We start from the raw sequence: 23,746 nt of genomic DNA on the forward strand, positions 1-23,746 counted from the left end.
AGGACAGCAAGGAGGATTTTGTGTTGTCCTTTTTATTTGCAATAATCCGGGGTGGGGAAGGGGAGAGAGAGCTGAGATAATGGGAACTGCAGATGCTGGAGAATTCCAAGATAATAAAATGTGAGGCTGGATGAGCACAGCAGGCCAAGCAGCATCTCAGGAGCACAAAAGCTAACGTTTCGGGCCGAGACCCTTCATCAGAGAGGGGGATGGGGGGAGGGAACTGGAATAAATAGGGAGAGAGGGGGAGGCGGACCGAAGATGGAGAGTAAAGAAGATAGGTGGAGAGAGTATAGATTGGGAGGTAGGGAGGGGAGAGGTCAGTCCAGGGAAGACGGACAGGTCAAGGAGGTGGGATGAGGTTAGTCGGTAGATGGGGGTGCGGCTTGGGGTGGGAGGAAGGGATGGGTGAGAGGAAGAACCGGTGAGGGAGGCAGAGACAGGTTGGACTGGTTTTGGGATGCCGTGGGTCGGGGGGAAGAGCTGGGCTGGTTGTGTGGTGCAGTGGGGGGAGGGGACGAACTGGGCTGGTTGAGGGATGCGAAATCTCCCCTTCCCCAACTGCATCCCTCAACCAGCCCAGTTCGTCCCCTCCCCCCACTGCACCACACAACCAGCCCAGCTCTTCCCCCCCACCCCACTGCATCCCAAAACCAGTCCAACCTGTCTCTGCCTCCCTAACCGGTTCTTCCTCTCACCCATCCCTTCCTCCCACCCCAAGCCGCACCCCCATCTACCGACTAACCTCATCCCACCTCCTTGACCTGTCCGTCTCCCCTGGACTGACCTATCCCCTCCCCACCTATACTCTCTCCACCTATCTTCTTTACTCTCCATCTTCGTTCCGCCTCCCCATCCCTGTTTATTCCAGTTCCCTCTCCCCACCCCCCTCTCTGATGAAGGTTCTTGGCCCGCAACGTCAGCTTTTGTGCTCCTCAGATGCTGCTTGGCCTGCTGTGCTCATCCAGCCTCACATTTTATTATGTTGGGAGAGAGAGCTGTTTTGGTTTGTGATACAAGAGACGAGGCTGTCTCTGCCTTTCACCCATCGGTAGTTCTCCTCCTGTCCCTGCCTCTATGCACACACACTGCCAGGCATAGTCTTCCTCCCTCTCTGTGTGTGTGTGTCTCTCTCTCTCTCGCTTCAGCTCCTAAAACGTAAGATGCATCGGATATAAAAACACGCACATAAACACACACACACACACATACATCAACAAGCCATGGGGAAAGATCAGGAATTACTGCAAGCTGTCAAAACCGAAGATGTAGCTGCAGTGCAGAAGCTGTTGCAAAGGCCGAAACAACGCAAAGCGAGTGAGTACCCTTTACACACCGTTCCATTGGCTGATGTGAATGTGCCTGCGTTTTTTTGTGTGTGTGTGTGTGTTTTGCAAATGTCCTGTTATTGTGGAGTAGGAGGGGAGGGAGTTTGGTCTGTTGTTCAATATGGGCTCTCCTATCTTGACCGATGCTGTTAGCGACTCTTGACACAGTGCAATCGGTGGGAATGTAGCAGTAGCCTGAATAGTGCGTTCTCTCTCCCTCAGACAGCTCCCCTGCATCCCTGAGCTTCACAAGCCGGCGCTTTCTGCTCCTAACAGCGCAGATTGAACGTTGAGGATTGATAAGGTCAATACTGGGAATCCTAGATTCCCTCTCAACCGGGCAAGAGATTGCAGATGGTTTGTAGCGAATCCACGGTTGAGATACAACGCACAGAATCAGTTAGTAGAAGGAGAAAGGTGGTTCTGGAGGTTTGCACTGTTCTGTTTCGGCAAAAAAAGTGCCCGACCAGAGAATATCAGGCCAGTGACTAAGATGGTTAAACAGCTAATTCTAGTGGAAAGCTGTCAAGAAGGTAATAGCTCAGAGTCTCGCTTCTGAGGAAGTGCAAACTGGAGATCTTGTTTGACCCACTCTGTGCAGGTTTTTGTTGCTGTGTTGCAAAGAGAGCCTAGAGACGTGAGGGGGGACTTGGATGTGACAAATGCAGTGACTCCACACCCGGGCAGTGGTTTGGCAACATGATTCGGACCCCGTTAGCTTGCAGCCCTCTGACGCTGTTCCCTTACTGCCGGATGCTCACTGGCTCGCACGCCCCAAACAACCGGGGCTATTTTAAATTTAACCCCTTGATTGATGGGCTGACAAGTGCCTGTTGATGACAAAGCAATAGATGCTGCAGATCTGGTAATTAGAAGCAGTTTTGCTGGGAGACGCTTTAATTGATAGATTTCAATTCTAAAATTAACCAGGATTAAACGGGGGAGACCTCGAGCTGGCTGATCTATGATGTAGTAATAACAGTATTTTCGGAAAGATTGTCTGAGACGCAGGAGTGATGTCTCTCCCAGCTATCCTGGCCGCAAGGAGGAGGAAAAGGCAACCCTTTCCGAACAAGGCACAGTGAGGATTTCTGAAACATTTATGTATCGCTTAACTGGAAACTTGATAATGTACGCCACAATGTGGGAGGGGGAATCTTATTCAGTTCTATATTTGCTTGAAGCTTCACTCCAGATATTTTGTTAAAAATAAAAGAATAATGGGATTTGAAGGGTACGCTGTGAGTAAATCGTGGGAAAATGTTAATTTATTTTGATGTGACTTGCTCCTACATGAGTAAAACATATTGTGATTAAGGATGATGGAATAAACTAAAAGCATTATTTGCCAGGATGAGATTCTGTCATAGTCTGGAGATGCGCTGCTCTGCTATCCAGTTATGAAGAGCTGCTGTAGTTGTGTTCTACAAGACTCCAATTGTTGGATGCAGTGGAAGTCTTTCAGGAGAAGACACCATGTCCCTTTAAAAATAGTTTCTTACTGATTTATCATGTCACACACAATACTTTGATTTGTAATTTTCTGGCTTATTCTCTGGTGTTGAGAACCTTTGTGGGTTGACTCTCCCTTTGACCTCATGATCCCTGTTGAGTTCAGATTTTGAATGTGTGGCCTGTGCATTTGTTGGATTTCTCTCTATTGGTTCTCTAAGTTCACTGACTGAATGCAACACTGTATCAATGTTTACCAATAATGATCATATCTGTGATGATGATGCTATTTTCCTTGGGACAGATAATGAAAATCTCCATGCTTCACAAAGTCTGTCTTCGTGTCTATTGGTGCTCCATAATTGGTGACCATGCCTTCAGCTGACAATGCCTTAAGCTCTGGAATTTCTTCCATAAACCTCACCACTCCTTTACCACCCCGCCCCCCCCGACCATGTTCTCCTTTACATTATTGGTTATAAAATACCAGAGCGGTTACCTGTGTTGATATCGCCAGTGTCACGTTTGATTAGATCATTCCTCCTATGAAATATTGTGAGACATTTTACTTTTACCAATGCAAGATGCATACATGCTGTTGTTATTAGACAATAAGTCGAGGTGGGAGGGTGCGGTATCATTGGGATTTAAATGGCTGGAGAGGCCTAACGCCAAATACCCAGCAGGTAGCTGTGTTGGGGCTGGGTTTGAGGGTTGGGTGGCAGATGGTGACTGTCTCTTCTAAATTAGCCCATGCTCCCATTAGGGGATCATATGTAATGCCTTGCTTATCACCAGTCTTCAAAATTCTGACAACACCCCAACTCCCGAACATATCCTCACTAGGGCCTACCAATTCTTCTCACTTGGTGAGCTGAATCTGGAACAATTGTCCAAGTCCCAAGTGCAATACCAGTAATGTAATACCAGTACCAGTGCTGGAATGCTGCCAATCTCTTACTGGCCTGAATCTCTCTGAGGCAGGACATCTTCATGTGGAAGCGGAGCAATCAACCCATCAGATGGTTGCAGAGCTTGGCAGACTTCCCCACCTCTGTGCTTTTAGTCAAAGAGGTGGGGAACCCAGAGTCTTGTGTAATTCAGCCCTGAGGCAGTTGACCCTGACTTGCCTTCTGAAGTAGTATAGCAAATAGTTCATAAAAATGGGCAATAAAATGGTGACTTTGCCAGCATAATCCACATAATTAGAACTTTTCTTAATTAAATTGGGAACTCTGTGTGGTGTGTGCAATGCTAATGGAAGTACAGATCCTGGCTAAGCCCAGTGTTCTGTCTCCACCTCCCATGATAATACAAGGTACTGACTGATTGGTTTCTTGGCTGAGACTGTGGCCACTTACTTTGCAGCCAAAAACACGAAGCAGTGTTTTTAGGAGAGGATGGGACAAAATATTTAGAAGAGTGTCGAGAGGGTCCATAAAGTTTTGCAACTGAAGACATAAAAGCTGCTAGAGTTTAAAAATAACGTGGATCTGTATTTGAACTAACATTACTGTAGAGGGCCAAGAGCTGGAAAACAGGATTCAACTTGATAGTTTTAATTTGGCTGGCAAAGATGCGCTGGGCCAAATGCTCTCCTTCCATTGCTGCAAATTTCCACGATACTCCAAAATCATGTCAAAGATTTCTGAAGAAGGGTCTTGGCTTGAAACATCAGCCTTCCTGCTCCTCTGATGTTGCTTGGCCTGCTGTGTACATCCAGCTCTACACCTTGTTATCTCTATTGTAGAGCATCTATGTGCCCCACTGTTATTTTACTATCATGCCAGATGTGTAGTACGTGATTTCTCTGCAAGTTGGTCTGACAAATTAAAATCATGAGACATTTTTATTCTCTTAATGATAAAATTCAAAATTCCAACTGCACCTATGTCAACTCCTGTGCTGTGACATGTCTTTACAGATTGAAAGGTGCATTTTATTTCAGTTGGGATGATTCTTGGATTTCTGCCAGACTTCAGCAGTTTGAGGTTTGCTGTGACAGTTCCATGCCTTTTGACCTTCAACACAATCACAGTGAAAATGACGTGGAAATTACAATATGGATACTGTGTGTGTGTGTACCTTGTGATATTTGATATAATCATTTGATATAATCAGTGGCGTTACTTTGGAGAGGTTTTGGTCTCCCCTTTGAATATTGAAGTAGAATGTAAAGCTCTTCCAGAAGTTTCGCTAATGACATAGAGCATCAGTCTGATGAAAACCTACCTCTTCCCCTTGCTACTATCTACTTGTTATTGCAGTATCAGTTTCTGAGACATGCCTTAGAATCCATTAAAGACGTGAATAAAGGCAAACAGTTGCCACTCACTCTAACCAACGTTTTTGTATAAAGATTTTACCCTCTACATGGACATGAGTCTTAATCCCATGTGCCCACTCTGTTCCAGTGAATGCTTTATTCATCCTTACTTTGACCACTTGCTTAACCTATTCCTAAATATTGACTTGGCTGCCTGTTCAGTCATTAATTCTGGTTGCACATTTTGAACTCTATGTGTTTGATGCAGCAGTTGGAAACAAGGGCTTGTGCTGCTTTAGTTATACCATCAATAGAGACTTTAAATAGTCATGAAAGAAAGGAAGAACTGGCACTGAATAAATTACCTGGGGTTTTTTTGTATTCATTCTTAGAATGGAGCTGCTGCTGGCTGGCCAGTATTTATTGCCCACTCATAGCTGCCCTTGACAAGGTGTTGGTGAGCTGCCTTCTTGAACCATGGCTTGGAGGGCAACTTGCAGGTGGTGGTATTCCCATAAATTTGCTGCCCTTATCCTTCTAGATGGTAGTATTTATGAAAGTGTTGGTTTCTAAAGAGCCTTGGTGAATTTATGCAGGGGATTTTGTCGATGATGTGCACAGCTGCTACTTCCCATCACTGGTGGAGGGAATGAATTTTTCTCGCTGTTGCTTTGTTAACTGTAGCAGCTTGCTGTGCCTAAATTGACTGCTGCATTTCCTGACATTGCAATAGTGACTACACTTCCAAAATATGCATACTGCTGAGAAAAGGCATATTTTGCTACAGTTTTTCAACTTGCACTTAACAGGACAATTCACATCAAATACAATGTAAAAGGATCAACTATTACAGTAAATAAGAAGTGAGTCCTGGTGTTTTCCCTGTGGAAACACCTCAGAGTCCACTGTAATTGCTTTATTCATCTTTACTTCAACCATTTGCTGTACCTGTTCCTAAATATTGATGTGGTTCCACTTCCAAATGAATCAGCACTCTCTTTGTGTACAGCTTTTCCCGTCACTTCTTGCAAATTGCCCCAATAAGTGCAAGATGAAAAGGATAATCAAAATGTATATTTTTCAAGTTCTGTATTACCAACTGATGACTGCCAAAATACTTCATTGGCTGTAAAGTGCTTTGGAATGTCCTGAGGTCATGAAAGGGAAGAAAGAGAAGGCTTTCTTTCTTAACATTGTGCATTTCACAGCTTTAGGATATCCCAAACAACTTCTGGCCAAGAGAATAGTTGAGAATTGGAGTCACTGTCGTAATGTGGAAACACGGCAGTCCATTTGTGCACAGTGAGATCTCACAAACGGCAACATCACAGTGACCAGAAAACCCCTTCAGTAATATCAGTTCAGAGCTTAGTATTGACCAAAACACCAGGATAACTCTGCTTGACAACAGAGGCATTATATTACCTGAGAGGGAATACGAGTATTTATGAAATAAATAACAACTAGACACCTGAAGCCACAATTTCCAAGGGTAGAGTGTTGGTTCGAATGGTATCATCCAAAGGTCAGCACCTCCAACAATGGAGCACTGGGTATGTTAGCCTAGATTTTCTTCTCAGGTCTATAGATCCTGACTTGAACAATGACATTCTGTCTTAACGGTTGGAGTGAAACCCACTGAGCTGCAGCTAATATAGAACATAGAACATAGAACATAGAACAGTACAGCACAGAACAGGCCCTTCAGCCCACAATGTTGTGCCGACCATTGATCCTCATGTATGCACCCTCAAATTTCTGTGACCATATACATGTCCAGCAGTCTCTTAAATGACCCCAATGACCTTGCTTCCACAACTGCTGCTGGCAACGCATTCCATGCTCTCACAACTCTCTGCGTAAAGAACCTGCCTCTGACATCCCCTCTATACTTTCCACCAACCAGCTTAAAACTATGACCCCTCGTGCTAGCCATTTCTGCCCTGGGAAATAGTCTCTGGCTATCAACTCTATCTATGCCTCTCATTATCTTGTATACCTCAATTAGGTCCCCTCTCCTCCTCCTTTTCTCCAATGAAAAGAGACCGAGCTCAGTCAACCTCTCTTCATAAGATAAGCCCTCCAGTCCAGACAGCATCCTGGTAAACCTCCTCTGAACCCTCTCCAAAGCATCCACATCTTTCCTATAATAGGGCGCCCAGAACTGGACGCAGTATTCCAAGTGCGGTCTAACCAAAGTTTTATAGAGCTGCAACAAGATCTCACGACTCTTAAACTCAATCCCCCTGTTAATGAAAGCCAAAACACCATATGCTTTCTTAACAACCCTGTCCACTTGGGTGGCCATTTTAAGGGATCTATGTATCTGCACACCAAGATCCCTCTGTTCCTCCACGCTGCCAAGAATCCTATCCTTAATCCTGTACTCAGCTTTCAAATTCGACCTTCCAAAATGCATCACCTCGCATTTATCCAGGTTGAACTCCATCTGCCACCTCTCAGCCCATCTCTGCATCCTGTCAATGTCCCGCTGCAGCCTACAACAGCCCTCTACACTGTCAACGACACCTCCGACCTTTGTGTCGTCTGCAAACTTGCTGACCCATCCTTCAATCCCCTCGTCCAAGTCATTAATAAAAATTACAAACAGTAGAGGCCCAAGGACAGAGCCCTGTGGAACCCCACTCACCACTGACTTCCAGGCAGAATATTTTCCTTCGAATACCACTCGCTGTCTTCTGTTGGCCAGCCAATTCTGTATCCAAGCTGCTAAGTTCCCCTGTATCCCATTCCTCCTGACCTTCTGAATGAGCCTACCATGGGGAACCTTATCAAATGCCTTGCTGAAATCCATATACACCACATCCACAGCTCGACCCTCATCAACTTTTCTAGTCACATCCTCAAAAAACTCTAAGGTTTGTAAGGCATGACCTACCCCTCACAAAGCCGTGTTGACTGTATTTGATCAAGCCATGCTCTTCCAGATGGTCATAAATCTTATCCCTCAGAATCCTTTCTAACACCTTGCAGACGACAGACGTGAGACTTACTGGTCTATAATTGCCGGGGATTTCCCTATTTCCTTTCTTGAAGAGAGGAATTACATTTGCCTCTCTCCAGTCCTCAGGTACGACTCCAGTGGAGAGCGAGGATGCAAAGATCTTCGCAAGTGGCGAAGCAATTGCATTTCTCGCTTCCCAAAGCAGCCGAGGACAAATCTGGTCCGGGCCTGGCGACTTGTCAATCTTAATGTTTGACAAAATTTTCAGCACATCAGCTTCCTCTATCTCTATCCATTCCAGCATGCACACCTGCTCTTCAAAGGTTTCATATCCAATGATTGATCTGTATAGTGAGTGAAAGGAAAATGGTGTAAACACCACACTGTGCAGCCTGCTCTCATTCACTCACTCGGAGCAAATTTTCAGAAACTTGCCAGTAGATAGTGAGTGCACCTTCTTATTAAGCTGCTGCTTGTAGCCGCTCCTGCCAGGAGACCTGCTGTCATGGTGTGCCAATTCTGTCTGTCTTATGCCACCCTCATACATCGGTTGTGGTTTGTTGGCAGCCATTCTGTGACACCACTCTGTGACCTGTTCCTGGGAAGATAGGGTTCTCCTGTGAGGAAAGGTTGGATCTGTACCAGTTGGAACTTAGAAGAATGAGAATTGATCCTATGGCAATATATAAAATCCTGAGGGGACTTGATACATTGTGTACAGGGAAAATGTTTCCTCTCGTGAGGGAATCTCAAAAAAGGGGGTACAATTTAAGAACAGGAGGTCTTCTTTCTATGATGGAGACGAGGAGGATTTCCATCAGAGGGGTATGGGTCTGTGGAATTCTCTTCCCCAAAAAGTATTGGCGGCTGTACCATTGACTTTATTCTAGGTTGAGTTAGATGGTTTTTTGATAGATGTGGGAGACGAGGGCTTGGGGAAAAGGGACAGAGGGGCTTGAGTCCACAAGCAGATCAGCCACTGGATGGTGGAGCAGAGTTAAAGGGCTGAATGGCTTTCTGTTGCTCTCAAATGACATGTTCCTATATTCCGTTCTAACATCCATCATCCAACTGCACATAGGTTGACCCCTCTTCCTGCTGCTGTCCAGAATCTCTTAGCTTGTAAGCTCAGATCAAATAGCCAAAATTGTGACTCTTTTTTTCTGGGTGTCACTTATTAAACTTGGAGAGAGGAAAAAGGAGTATATGAGTACCTTTTGTTCTTCTCATTTTAGATTCAATCTTTTTATAATATTTCTGAGAACTGCTTGAGAAACAGAGTCATAGAATCATACAGCATGGAAACAGACTCTTCAGTCAAACCAGCCCGTGCCAAACATATTTTCGAGCTAAACTAGTCCCACCTGCCTGCTCCTGGTCCATAACTCTCCAAATCTTTCCTGTTCATGTACGATTCTAAGTGTCTTTTAAGTGTTATAGCATCTAACTCAGGAAATGAATAGTTTTTTTGTGGGTGCATGTGGAATGTACTGTATCATGGTGAGGGAAAGTAAAAGGTGTATTCAGATTGAGGAAATGAATGCTGGCCTGAACAGAATTAGTTGCTTTGTATGGCCTTATTGATTTTGCTTGCCTCTCGTACCTTGTCGTAAAACTGCTTATAACTTCAAGGAAGGCGAATAGCAATTGCTGTGGGTTTTGCAGAACACATTGTAAGTACATACAGATTTATTTTTTAAAAAAGCTATTAAACCAAAGAAATGGAATTGCACAATAAATCAGAAAGTAACGTGGCAGCCTAGCTGCTTGTTGAAGCACTTAGACTTTGTATAGATGGCTTTGTGCTTTGCCATCCACTTTCCACAATGGTTAAAATCATAAAATTGTACAGCACAGAATGAGTCCATTCAATCCATTATGCCTGGGTTGACTGGCGGAAAGAGATTTCTGATCTGCCCCACTTGCCAGTCTTTTCTCTGCACCACTGCAAATATTTCCCATTTTAAACTACTTCATTCCTCCTGCCTCAGAGCATCTTGCTTTCATTGTGCTGCTTGGGTTGGCCTAGAAACACTATTGGCAAAGTGGGTGGCAAGAGAGGTGATTCATTCTGAATGCCTCTTTTTAAAATATTATTTATTTATTGAATGTGGGCATCACTGATACGGGGCCAGCATTAATTGCTCATGAGCAGATGCTCCTGAGCTGCCTTCCAAAACCACAGTATTCCCAAAGCGATGATAAGGAGGGAGCTGCAGAATTCTCAATCAGTAAAGATGATGGAATGGCAACATTTTCATGTCAGGATTGTGTGTACATCCGAAGATTGGAGGGAAACTGAGAAGTGATGCCCCCATGTGCCTGCTGTCCTTGCCCTGCTGGTTGGTAGATGTTGTGGGTTCTGGAGAAACCTTTGAAGAAATGTTGTTGCGTTACTGCACTGTATCTTGTAGATTCCAGTTGGAGCATCCACTTTAAGGCATCTACTTGCATCCTCATTCGAGATTCTCTATTCTGAGTGTAGGGAGCCACTTACTATGCTAGTATTGTATGGTGCTGACTGTTTACAAGCTGCCAATCAAGATGAAGTCATGGAGAAAAGAAATAGCTGTGATGTGAAGGTACATGACAGATTCCATTGTTACTGTATTGGCTTAGTAGAAATATCACCATTGAGTCAAAAGGTTGTGGATTCAAGTCACACAGCTGGAGAGTATCAGAGAGGGTAAGTGAAGAAGGGTGTTCCTCATGACTGGAGATTGCAGAACCAAAGGTCACAGACTAAGGATGCACAGTAGAACGAAGATGAGGAGAAATGTCTTCGCCAAGAGAATGGTGAGCCAGTGGAATTTTCTATCATTGAATATTTTTAAGACAGAGTTAGATATTGTTCTTCGAGCTAAAGAGATCAAAGAATATGGGGAGAAAGCAGGAACAGGAATGAGCAGGCATGCTCATATTTTATGGTGGAGCAGGCTCAAGAACTGAATGGCCTACTCCCAGTCCAATTTTCTCTGTTTCTATGTTAAATTGGGAAAGGGGAATGGATAATCCGGTAGTTAATTAATTATTGCTTTAAGCATAAAATTAAACTGAACATTTATAACTCACTGACCGAGTTCCAAACACACATAAATAGGATTCAGACTTGATTGATATTCCCCAATAAGGACAAACCAAAGTGCTTTGAAACAGACAAAGTGTAGTCACTGCTGTAACATAGAGAATGTATTTACATAAGTTCCTACAAACAGTAAATTTACTTGCATGAGCTCCCACAAACTGTAATGTGATAATGACCTGATAATCACTTTTAGCAATGTTGATTCCAGTGAGATCTCACCTATTTTTCCTCTAAAGAATACCATGTGATTTTTTTTACTTCCACCTGGGAGAGCAAACAAAGGTACAGATTTATCACCAATGCAGCACAGCAGGACAAGAAATGAGAATTGTTACGATTCCAGCTGCTTCAGCAAGTGGAATAGTCAAACCCCAGAATAAAACCTGCCTCGCTAGATCTTTTTCCCCTTTGTCAAACCTTGTGGTCTTTCACTGAAACATAAGCACATCAGACTACAGATTAGATTTTACCAATAAAACAGAAGTTTATTACATTGAAGAAATAAAATAAACCAAAATATCAAATATAGCAGTTTCAAAAATTTCAGAACACATTGCAAAAGAAAGTTACCCATGAGAACTTTCCCCTTGACTACTCTCAAACTTAAAGCTTAGCCTTCCTCAGTATTTTCATAGTCTGCAGAATTCTAACAAAATACTTTAACTGTTCTAAACAAGAGATCAAGTTACAGAGACGGAGACTGCATTGTTTTAAATGACAAAGGAAATGCTTTTGTAAAGCGCAAAAAGTGTAGCAATGAGATAAGTACAGGAATAAAAGGTGGATCCAGAAAAGGTGTGAATGCTTTCAACAGTTCCATTACCAGCAGCTTTCCAATACAGCCGAAGGCAACATGTTGCTTTATTCTGAAACCTCAGCCAAGATTGCTTCTCAGTGAATCAGTCATGAAACTCTCTGAGGAATACTACAATATGATCAGTGTTACTGCTGTGGAATGCCTACTGAATGTTTAATGTTTAACCACACATCCATAAGGCAGCCCCACAGTCAGTGCACCATCCCTTTACTACCATACTACATGGGCTTGATATAGCTTTCACCTCAGTGGGCAAGAACTTAAATCCAAAAACCTTACAACTCAAGAAATAAATAGTGTTAAAAACCAAAAGAACTGTGGATGCTGTAAATAAGAGACAAAAAACAGAAGTTGCTGAAAAAGCTCAGCCGGTCTGGGCAGCATTTGTGAAGAGAAATCAAAGTTAAGGCTTCAGGTCCGGTCACCTTTCCTCTGAAATAAATAGTATTAGTCACTGATGTATAGCTGACAGTAAAATTCGGCCTTTTTCTCTCCATAAATTCTGCCAGGCCTGTTGAGTTTCTCCAGCGCTTGCTGTTATTTCAGATTTCCAGCATTCTCAGTATTACGCTTTCAATGTAGGCGTCAGCTGGCATACCCTTGGAGGTGTTTGTGTCCTGTTTAGACCTCCCCAATATGAAAACATGTATATGGACATGTGGTTATCTTAGGAAATGATGTTGAAGCATCCCCTAGGCAGGGATGTAAGATGTAGCAATTTCCCCAGATCTTTAACTCCTGCAGCGAGGCGCCAAGAAGCTTTGCCTAGATTTCGGAATGGGCTACAACACGGAAAATCTCCTATACTGTCTGTAATGAATATAGTATCCATTGTTAATCAATTCTGGAGAGGGATTCAGGAGATGAGATTTTTATGAGTAAGGCCTGTGCTCAATTGAAGTGCAAAATACTGAGTTTAAATTCCTTTCCTTGTACATTATTTTCATGTAACTGCAAAATGAATTTGAGATTTCCCATGTATACGAATGATAAACATGCAGCTCTGAAGATGTTGAAGAAATTCACTTTATTAAATAGTGCTCCCAATCAATATTTGCGAGTGAAAATGGATTCTAAAGTGAAATTTCATATCCTACTAAAACAGTGCTGTGTCCAAGGGCACAATTAACTTGTATTCAATGCTTGTCTTTGGGCAAATAATGTGCACAACAGAATCATTGGTTGTTTCCCTTCCGGATCAGAAGCACCTCTGTTAGTCCTCTTTCTCTTCTGCAATGTCGAAAACTATACAGTCTGCTCCCAACAAAGTTTTTTCGTTTATTCTTCTTTTGCTGGTGCTATGATTCCAGCTGCTGTTGTTACAAGCCAGGCCACATCCTAGAATGAAATCTGACTTGATTATCAATTTTTCTTCAATTTAGTGTGGCAGCCTTTCACTGAAACATAAGCACACAAAGCTGCACATTTGGTTTTAACAATAAAACAGTTCATTGCACTAAAGAAAGTAAAATACAATAAAGCAAACCAAACTAACTATATAACACAGTTTGAAAGGTTGCAAAACACAACAAAACAGCATCCCATGTACTCCCTAAAACAGTCACTTTACAGTTACTTAACAATCTGGAGCGGTTTTCTTTCTCTATCAAATCTGCATGTTAGATTTAACTGCTTCTGCTCAGTTTCTGTCCCTCAAATTGTGGGGTCTTCCTCCTTCACCATTCACACAACTGAGAGTTTAGACTTCCTCAGTGTTTTACTAATCCACACGGTTCTCTCCAGACATTCCAGCTCTGGAAGTTTCACTAACTACACCCTTTCACAAAAATAGCTTATTTCCTTAGCCACTCTGAACAGTCTCCATTTCTAGGATAGATTATACTTGGTTCTGACCCCAGTTGAGTTGAGAGTATGACTTGGAGGGGAACTTGTAGCTGATAGAGTTGCAAACCATGTGCTGCTCATTGCTACCCCCCCCTCCCCCGTATCTGGAAACATACGCTGTGCCTCTAAGCTGATCAGTATTGTATCATTTATTGTGTATCCTATTGACTAGTTTGCCCTCCCCAAATGCCTTACTGCACATTCCGGCAGATTAAATTCTATTTGTCCCTTTCTGTTAACCGATCAGCCCATTGTTACTATATTCCAAGTCTGCAGCTTTCTTCCTCTTTATCAACCATGCACTCATTTTTAGTCTATCATCTGCAAATTTTTAATGGTGCCCCCTGCACTTAAGTTTGCTTCTTTGCTATCTACCATGAAAGGGAAAGGACCCAATACTGAACCCTGTGGAATCCCAATAGAAATGACCTTTCAACTACAACTACAGTGAGCATTACCCTTTGTCTGCAGTCACTGAGTTTATTTTGTTCCATTTGCTACTTTCCCTCAGATTCCATCACCACCTTCTGTTTTGACCAATTCATCATGTGGGAACTAGTCCAAAGCCACCTTGAAACCTACGTAAGCTGCATCAAATGCTCTACTCTCCTTGACCCTCTTTAACACCAATTCAAATTGGTGCGGCATAGTGACTCTGTGGTTAGAACTGCTGACTCACAGCACCAGGGATCAGGGTTTGATTCCAGCCTCAGGAGACTGTCTGTGCGGAGTTTGCACACTCTCACCATGCCTGTGTGGGCTTCCTCCAGGTGCTCTGGTTTCCTTCCACAGTCCAAAGATGTGGAGGGTAGGTGGATTGGCCATGCTAAATTGCCTATGCGAAATTACCCATAGTGTGCAGGGACGTGTAGATTAGGTGGATTAGCCATTGGAGATGAAGGGTTACAGGGATAGGATAGGGGATGTATTGGATGGGACGCTGTTTGGAGGGTTGGTGTTGACTTGATGGGATGAATCGCCTGCTTGCACCCTGTAGGGATTCTATGAATCCTGCAATTCAAATATAGAATCAAGTTCATCAGACACAAATGAAATCAGAAAATCCCAGAACTGCTCAGAAGGTCTGGCAGCGTCTGTGGACAGAGAAACAGAATTAATGTTTCATTAACCTGTCATCAGAAGTCCAAAGATAGGTCCATTGTGCTGAATATTTCCAGCGTGTTTTGGTCTTACTTTAGATTGCCAGCATTTGCAGTATTTTGCTGTTGTACTACCCAGACGTGATCACCCGTGAACAAATCCACACTGAGTGTATTTAATTACAAATCGGTAGTTATTAGGACAAGTGACATAAAGTATTGCCAAAAAGGCAGCTTTAAGGAGGAAAGAGTGAAAATGGAGGGGCATGGGAAGGGAATTCCAGAGATTCGGGCCTAGGCAGCTAAAAGTTGGAGGAGGGGCGATGGTCTCGTGATATTATCGCTGGACTGTTAATCCAGAAACCCAAGTAATGTTTTGGGGACCTGGGTTCGAAACCCACCACGGCAGATGGTAGAATTTGAATACAATAAATATTTGGAATTAACAATCTAATGATGGCCGTGAATCCATTGTCGATTGTTGGAAAAACCTGTCTAGGTTCACTGATGTCCTTTAGGAAAGAAAACTGCATTCCTTACCGAGATAATAAAATGTGAGGCTGGATGTCATCCAGCCTCACATTTTATTATCTTGGAATCTCCAGCATCTGCAGTTCCCATTATCTCTGCATTCCTTACCTGGTCTGCCCTACATGTGACTCCAGACCCACAGCAATGTGGTTGACTCTTAACTGCCCTCTGGGCAATAAGGGATGGGCAATAAATGCTGCCTGACCAGTGACGCCCTCATCTTGTGAATGAATAAAGAAAAATGCAACAATGTAAAATTAGACAGAGATAGAAGTTACAGAGACAGAGACTGCATTGTTTTAAATGACAAAGGAAATGCTTTTGTAAAGCGCACAAAGTGTAGCAATGAGATAAGTACAGGAATAAAAGATGGATCCAGAAAAGGTGTGAATGCTTTCAACAGTTCCATTACCAGCAGCTTTCCAATACAGCCGAAGGCAACATGTCGCTTTATTCTGAATAATATCCACTGAGAAACCTCAGCCAAGATTGCTTCTCAGTGAACCAGTCATGAAACTCTCTGAGGAATACTACAATATGATCAGTGTTACTGCTGTGGAATGCCTACTGAATGTTTAATGGATATTTTAGTCTCCTGATCAATGGATGTAACAGGGATGCTCTTGAACTCTCCTTGTTCATTCCTCAGTGGAAAATGTTGGGGAAAGAGCACAAGTTTTATACTCTATCAAATCTTCACACCTCGTAATTCTATTATTGGAGCTTCATTCTTGAGACCAGATAGAAGAATGTTTTATTAATATAGATGCTACATAGCCTCTAATAAATCTAACAGGAAACTCAGGAGAAGCAACTTTGCCCAGAAAGTGGTTAAAATTTGAACCAGGAAGAGTGGCTGAAATGATAGCACAGATACTTTTTAAGAGGAAGCTAGAGGAGCACATGAGGTAAAGGGGATGGTAGGGTTAAAAAGGGGTAGAAAGAGTCTTGTGTGAAACATAGATAACATCATGAGCCTGTTTCTGTACTGCAAGCTCTGTTTGTTAAGCATTGACTTCAGAATTAAGCACAGTCTCTCCAGAAAAGGCGATTGTTTAGAACAGTTAAAGGAATAAGTTGTCTCAGAGTAAGGGTTATTATTTGTGAATCTTTCAGACCCCGAGTATTTTGTTAGAATTCTGCAGACTATGAAAAAACTGAGGAAGGCTAAGCTTTAAGTTTGTGAGTCGTCAAGGGGAAAGTTCTCATGGGTAACTTTCTTTTGCAATGTGTTCTGAAATTTTTGAAACTGCTTTATTTGATATTTTGGTTTATTTTATTTCTTCAATGTAATAAACTTCTGTTTTATTGGTAAAATCTAATCTGTAGTCTGATGTGCTTATGTTTCAGTGAAAGACCACAAGGTTTGACAAAGGGGAAAAAGATCTAGCGAGGCAGGTTTTATTCTGGGGTTTGACTATTCCACTTGCTGAAGCAGCTGGAATCGTAACAATTCTCATTTCTTGTCCTGCTGTGCTGCATTGGTGATAAATCTGTACGTTTCCTGGCTGTAACCGTACCAGGAAGTTCAAGAGTTCAGTGAAATGATGCTTCATTATTAGCATCAACTTCCTCAGGAATACACCACACAGAAAACATTTCCCGAATTCGTAGAATGTCTTCGTGGACAAAGTTGGATCAATGGTTGTTTTAAATTTGTTCTCCACTATGGAAAGTGGAGTGTTTCTCATTCGAACTGTGTATTGTGAAATAGTGGTTAGCTGCTGCTAGTTGTAAGTTATTATTTCATTAACATGAGAGTTCAATATTCCAGCCATTGGACCTTGCATTGTTTTCACTATTATTGTGGTTAACTCATGTGTTTCTGTTTAAAGTGGCATTTGATGAATGCTTGTGGACATTGTTCACAGGGAGTAAGCAATTTAAACTCCTTTAAACACTCTACATAGTCACTATTAACCAAGATAATTCGTTGTATGGGTAAACCTAATGAGAAAATATATGTACTAATTTATATTTGTGTATATAATATTTATACATATAATATTTTATATATTACATATATATAATATTTATATGAATATATTTGTGTGGTTGCATTACCCGAAACACTACTCGGGTAGTGTCTCCCACCCATCCTCCTCCTCGAACCAAAAAAAAAGTTTCTGTGCGACAGAAGGTAACTAGTTTATTTTTTATTCTTTATTTTTAAACAGTCTCTTTGGGAATTTAGAATAATGGGAACGGAGGTCAGGGCAGTTGAATGCTCCTCCTGCAGAATGTGGGAGCTAAGGGTCACCACTAGTGTCCCTGCTGACTACATCTGTGGGAAGTGCACCCAACTCCAGCTCCTTGAAAACCGCGTTAGGGAACTGGAGCTGGAGCTGGATGAACTTCGGATCATTTGGGAGGCAGAGGGGGTTATTGGGAGGAGTTCCAGGGAGGCAGTCACTCCTCAGGTACAAGAAAAAGGCAGATGGGTTACATTCAGGGGCCGGTAGGGGAACCGGCAGGCAGAGCAGGGATCCCCTATGGCCATTCCCCTCAACAATAAGTATACCGTTTTAGATACTGTTGGGGGGGACGACTTACCAGGGGAAAGCAGCAGGGCACAGGTCTCTGGCACAGAGTCTGTCCTTGCTGCTCAGAAGGGAAGGAGGAAGAGAAACAGAGCAGTAGTCATTGGGGACTCCATAGTTAGGGGGACAGATCGGAGGTTCTGTGGGTACAAGTGAGATTCATGGTTGGTGTGTTGCCTCCCAGGTGCCAGGGTGCGTGATGTCTCTGATCATGTTTCTGGGATCCTTAAGGGGGAGGGGGAGCAGCCCCAAGTCGTGGTCCACATAGGCACCTACGACATAGGTAGGAAGAGTGATGGGGATTTAAGGCAGAAATTCATGGAGCTAGGATGGAAGCTTAGAGCTAGGATGAACAGAGTTGTTGTCTCTGGTTTGTTGCCCGTGCCACGTGCTAGGGAGAGAGAGGAGTTGAACATGTGGCTACAGGGATGGTGCAGGAAAGAGGGTTTTGGATTCTTGAATAATTGGGGGTCTTTCTCGGGTGGGTGGGACCTCTACAAGCAAGATGGTCTTCACCTGAACCAGAGGGGTACCGATATCCTGGGGGGGAAATTCACTAAGGCTATACAGGTGGGTTTAAGCTAATTCAGCAGGGGGATGTGAACCAAAATTGTAGTTCAAGCATAGAAAAGGTTGAGAGTAGGGAGGTCCAAAATAAAGTTTCAGGGACGCAAGACGGCACCGGCAAGCAAGCAGTTGGTTTGAAGTGTGTCTGCTTCAATGCCAGGAGCGTCCGGAATATGGTGGGTGAACTTGCAGCATGGGTTAGTACCTGGGACTTCGATGTTGTGGCCATTTCAGAGACATGGATAGAGCAGGGACAGGAATGGTTGTTGCAGGTTCCGGGATTTAGATGTTTCAGTAAGAGCAGAAAAGACGGTAAAAGAGGGGGAGGTGTGGCATTGTTGGTCAAGGACAGTATTACAGTTGCAGAAAGGATGTTTGGAGACTCGTCAACTGAGGTAGTATGGGCTGAGGTTAGAAACAGGAAAGGAGAGGTCACCCTGTTGGGAGTTTTCTATAGGTCTCCGAATAGTCCCAGATATGTAGAGGAAAGGATAGCAAAGATGATTCTCGATAGGAGTGAGAGAGACAGGGTAGTTGTCATGGGGGACTTCAACTTTCCAAATATTGACTGGGAACACTATAGCTTGAGTTCTATAGATGGGTCAGTTTTTGTCCAGTGTGTGCAGGAGGGCTTCCTGACACAGTATGTAGACAGGCCAACAAGGGGCGATGCCACATTAGATTTGGTACTGGGTAATGAGCCCGGCCAGCTGTTAGATTTGGAAGTAGGTGAGCACTTTGGTGATGGCGATCACAATTCTGTTATGTTTACTTTAGTGATGGAAAGGGATAGGTGTATGCCACTGGGCAAGAGTTCCAGCTAGGGGAAAGGCAATTACGATGAGATTAGGCAAGATTTAGGGAGCATAGGATGGGGAAGGAAACCGCAGGGGATGGGCACATTAGAAATGTGGAGCTTATTCAAAGAAAAGTTCCTGTGTGTCCTCGATAAGTATGTACCTGTCAGGCAGGGAGGAAGCTATAGAGCGTGGGAGCTGTGTTTTACGAAGGAAGTGAAATCTCTGGTCAAGAGGAAGAAGAAGGCTTATGTTAGGATGAGTGATAATGGGAACTGCAGATGGTGGAGAATCCAAGATAACAAAGTGTGAAGCTGGATGAACACAGCAGGCCAAGCAGCATCTCAGGAGCATAAAAGCTGATGTTTCAGGCGTAAAATGAAGGGTCTAGATGAAGGGTCTAGGCCTGAAACGTCAGCTTTTGTGCTCCTGAGATGCTACTTGGCCTGTTGTGTTCATCCAGCTTCACACTTTATGTTAGGATGAGATGTGAAGGCTCAGTTAGGGTGCTTGAGGGTTACAAGGTAGCCAGGAAAGATCTAAAGAGAGAGCTCAGAAGAGCCAGGAGGAGACAAGAGAAGTTGCTGGCGGATAGGATCAGGGTAAACCCTAAGGCTTTCTATAGGTACTTAAGGAATAAAAGAATGACGAGAGTAAGATTAGGGCCAATCAAGGATAGTCGTGGGAAGTTGTGTCTGGAATCAGAGCAGATAGGGGAAGCACTAAATGAATATTTTTTGACAGTATTCGCTCTCGAAAACGACAATGTTGTCGAGGAGAATACTGAGATACAGGCTACTAGACTAGGTGGGATTGAGGTTCACAAGGAAGAGGTATGAGAAATCCTACAGAGTGTGAAGATAGATAAGACCCCTGGGCCGGATGGAATTTATCCTAGGATCCTCTGGGAAGCCAGGGAGGAGATTGCCGAGCCTTTGGCATTGATCTTTAATTGTCATTGTCTACAGGAATAGTGCCAGATGATTGGAGGATAGCAATTGTGGTTCCCCTGTTCAAGAAGGGGAGTAGAGACAACCCTGGTAATTATCGGCCAGTGAGCCTTACCTCAGTTGTTGGTAAAGTGTTGGAAAAGGTTCTAAGGGACAGGATTTATAATCATCTAGAAAAGAATAATTTGATCAGAGATAGTCAGCACGGTTTTGTGAAGGGTAGGTCGTGCCTCACAAACCTTATTGAGTTCTTTGAGAAGGTGACCAAACAGGTAGATGAGAGTAAACCGGTTAGTGTGGAGTCTATGGATTTCAGCAAGGCGTTCGATAAGGGTCCCCAAAACAGACTATTGTACAAAATGCAGAGGAATGGAATTGTGGGAGATATAGCAGTTTGGATCGGAAATTAGCTTGCTGAAAGAAGACAGAGGGTGGTGGTTGATGGGAAATGTTCATCCTAGAGTCCAGTAACTAGTGGTGTACCGCAAGGGTCGGTGTTGGGTCCACTGTTGTTTGTCATTTTTATAAATGACTTGGATGAGGGCGTAGAAGGATGGGTTAGTAAATTTGCAGACGACACTAAGGTCGGTGGAGTTGTGGATCGTGAAGAAGGATGTTGTAGGTTACAGAGAGACATAGATAAGCTGCAGAGCTGGGCTGAGAGGTGGCAAATGGAGTTTAACGTGGACAAGTGTAAGGTGATGCACTTGGGTAGGAGAAACCGGAATGCAAAGTACTGGGCTAAGATTCTTAGTAGTGTAGATGAGCAGAGAGATCTCGGTGTCCATGTACACAGATCCTTGAAAGTTGCCACCCAGGTTGACAGGGGTGTTAAGAAGGCACACAGTGTTGAAGCTTTAATTAACAGAGGGATCGAGTTCCGGAACCAAGAGGTTATGCTGCAGCTGTACAAAACTCTGGTGCGGCCGCACTTGGAGTATTGTGTGCAGTTCTGGTCACCACATTAGAAGAAGGATGTGGAAGCTTAGGAAAGGGTGCAGAGGAGATTTACTAGGATGTTGCCTCGTATGGAGGGAAGGTCTTACGAGGAAAGGCTGAGGGACTTGAGGCTGTTTTCGTCAGAGAGAAGAAGGTTGAGAGGGGACTTAATTGAAACATATAAAATAATCAGAGGGTTAGACAGGGTAGATAGGGAGAGCCTTTTTCCAAGGATGGTGACAGCGAGCACGGGGGGCATAGCTTTAAGTTGAGCGGTGAAAGATATAGGACAGATGTCAGAGGTAGTTTCTTTACTCAGAGAGTAGTAAGGGAATGGAATGCTTTGCCCGCAACGGTAGTAGATTCGCCAACTTTAGGTACATTTAAGTCATCATTGGACAAGCATATGGACGTACATGGAATAGTGTAGTTTAGATGGGCTTGAGATCGGTATGACAGGTCAGCACAGCATCGAAGGCCGAACTGCCTGTGCTGTAATGTTCTATGTTCTATGTTCATTCATATGATAAACTGAACCAAAAATGGTGAACAGATTGTGGATCTACTTCCCCTTGTGGATAGTTTTATCAAAGATATGCACAATGTAATTTTTTTGAATCATGACATTTTCACTGAAATTCTTGAAATTCTGGCCCGTTCTGCTGGGACAGATGGACAGTGACCACACCTTGGTATTTAATTAATTCCCATTTCATTGCAAAGAATCCAGAGGCAAAGAAGTAGTTCCTCACTTTTATTTCGTGAGTGCTGCTCAATCCATTCAGGAATCACTATGTTTAGTTCCAAAAGAGTCAGTGTTGATTAAGCTTCCCCTATTATGATAATGTCATGTCATAAGGACCTGGGCCGTGAGAATGGGTCTGGATCTCAAAGGAGATGTTTCTACCTTCTAAGACTTGCTCATAATGTTTGAAACAATGTTTATCATTCCAATGCAACTTTTACTTGGTTACTGTCGTGTAATAACCTGTATCTAGTTTAAGACAAGAGCTCCTCGAGTCCCATTTTCACATTGAGGATATCCTTCCATTCTAAGGTCATAGGTGGGATGTTTGCTGATGATTACACACTGTTGAGCAGCATTTGTAATGCTCCAGATACTGAAATGCCCATTTGCAGCAAGACCTGGACAAGGTCCACTCTCGGTAAGTAAATGGCAAGTAGTGTGGGCGCCACACAAGTGTCAGGAATGACCATCTCCAATAAGTGAAAATCTAACCATTACCCCTGAAAAATCAATGATATTACCGTCACTGAATCCCTCACGATCAACATCCCGAGTGATATCATTAACTAGAAATTGGACGTGGACCAGCTATGTAAATATTGTGACTATAAAAACAGATCAGAGGCTGGGAATTCTGCAGTGAGTAACTCACCTCATGCCCTCTGCCAGTGCCTGACCACCATCTGTGAGGCTCAGTTCAGGAGTGCGATAGAATACTATCTGCTTGCCTGGGTGGATACAGCTCCCCAGCAACACACATGAAGCTTTACACCATCCAGGACAAAGCAGCCTGCTTGATGGCATCAGAATCACCACCTTCAACATGAACTCCATTTACCATTGACACAAAGATGGAGCAGTGTGTACCATCTACAGGATGCACTGCGTAAATTCACTAAGGTTGCTCCAGCACACACCTTCTACACCTATGACCCCTACTATCTAGAAGGATAAGGACAGTAGACACAAGGGAACATCTGCACATGCAAGTCCCCGTCTAAGCCACTCACCATCTTGACTTGGAAATATACTGCTCTTCCTTCAGTCTCACTGGGTCAAATTCCTAGAACTCCCTTCCTAGCAGCATTGTCGGATTCGTCTACGCAAGAACTGCAGTGGTTCCGGATGGCAGTTCACCATCACCTTCTACAAGGTATTTAGGGATGGGCAATAAATGCTGGTCAAGTCAGCAGCGAGCACATGCCATGAATAAAAGAAAATTGTAACGATAACACCATTCAGCCTGAGATTAGACACATCACACATTAACGTCCAGCAGGGGTCCCAAGGAATGAGATTGAGTTAAATTCTTACACAGAATGGGAGATAAGGCTTGCATTCATTGCCCATGAGTTTTGAGGAGATGGTTTTGAAACTGCCTCCATGGCTTCTAAACCATTTCAAAAGTCCTGTTAAGAGTCAGCTCTAGAGTCACATTGAAATCAGACGATGTAACAATTGCATCAGAGATAACGAGAACTGCAGATGCTGGAGAATCTGAGATAACAAGGTGTGAAGCTGGATGAACACAGCAGTCCAAGCAGCATCTCAGGAGCACAAAAGCTGACGTTTCGGGCCTGGAACCTTCATCGGGCTGAGACCATTTTTCTGATGAAGGGTCTAGGCCCGAAACGTCAGCTTTTTGCTCCTGAGGTGCTGCTTGGCCTGCTGTGTTCACCCAGCTCCACACTTTATTATGTAACAATTGCAGTTTTCTTTTGCTCAAAGAGCATTGAAGAGCCAATCAGGTTTTTCCAGCAATCCAACAATCACCCTTAACAAGATGAACTTTTTACTCCAAATCTATTCAACGAAC

The 23,746-nt window shown here is 43.4% G+C and overlaps 1 long non-coding RNA gene across 4 annotated transcripts in view; it reads left to right on the plus strand.

Moving 5' to 3' along the window:
- The first annotated feature begins 733 nt into the window (after positions 1–733).
- Positions 734–23,746, plus strand: part of LOC132207766 (uncharacterized) — a 404,921-nt gene continuing 381,908 nt past the window's right edge. For all 4 annotated transcript variants that reach the window (XR_009443788.1, XR_009443789.1, XR_009443790.1 and 1 more), the window contains exon 1: positions 734–1,317. This is a non-coding gene — a long non-coding RNA (uncharacterized LOC132207766). The remainder of the gene's footprint in view (positions 1,318–23,746) is intronic.

This window comes from Stegostoma tigrinum, unplaced genomic scaffold (assembly GCF_030684315.1).
Source record: "Stegostoma tigrinum isolate sSteTig4 unplaced genomic scaffold, sSteTig4.hap1 scaffold_151, whole genome shotgun sequence".
NCBI lineage: Eukaryota > Metazoa > Chordata > Chondrichthyes > Orectolobiformes > Stegostomatidae > Stegostoma > Stegostoma tigrinum.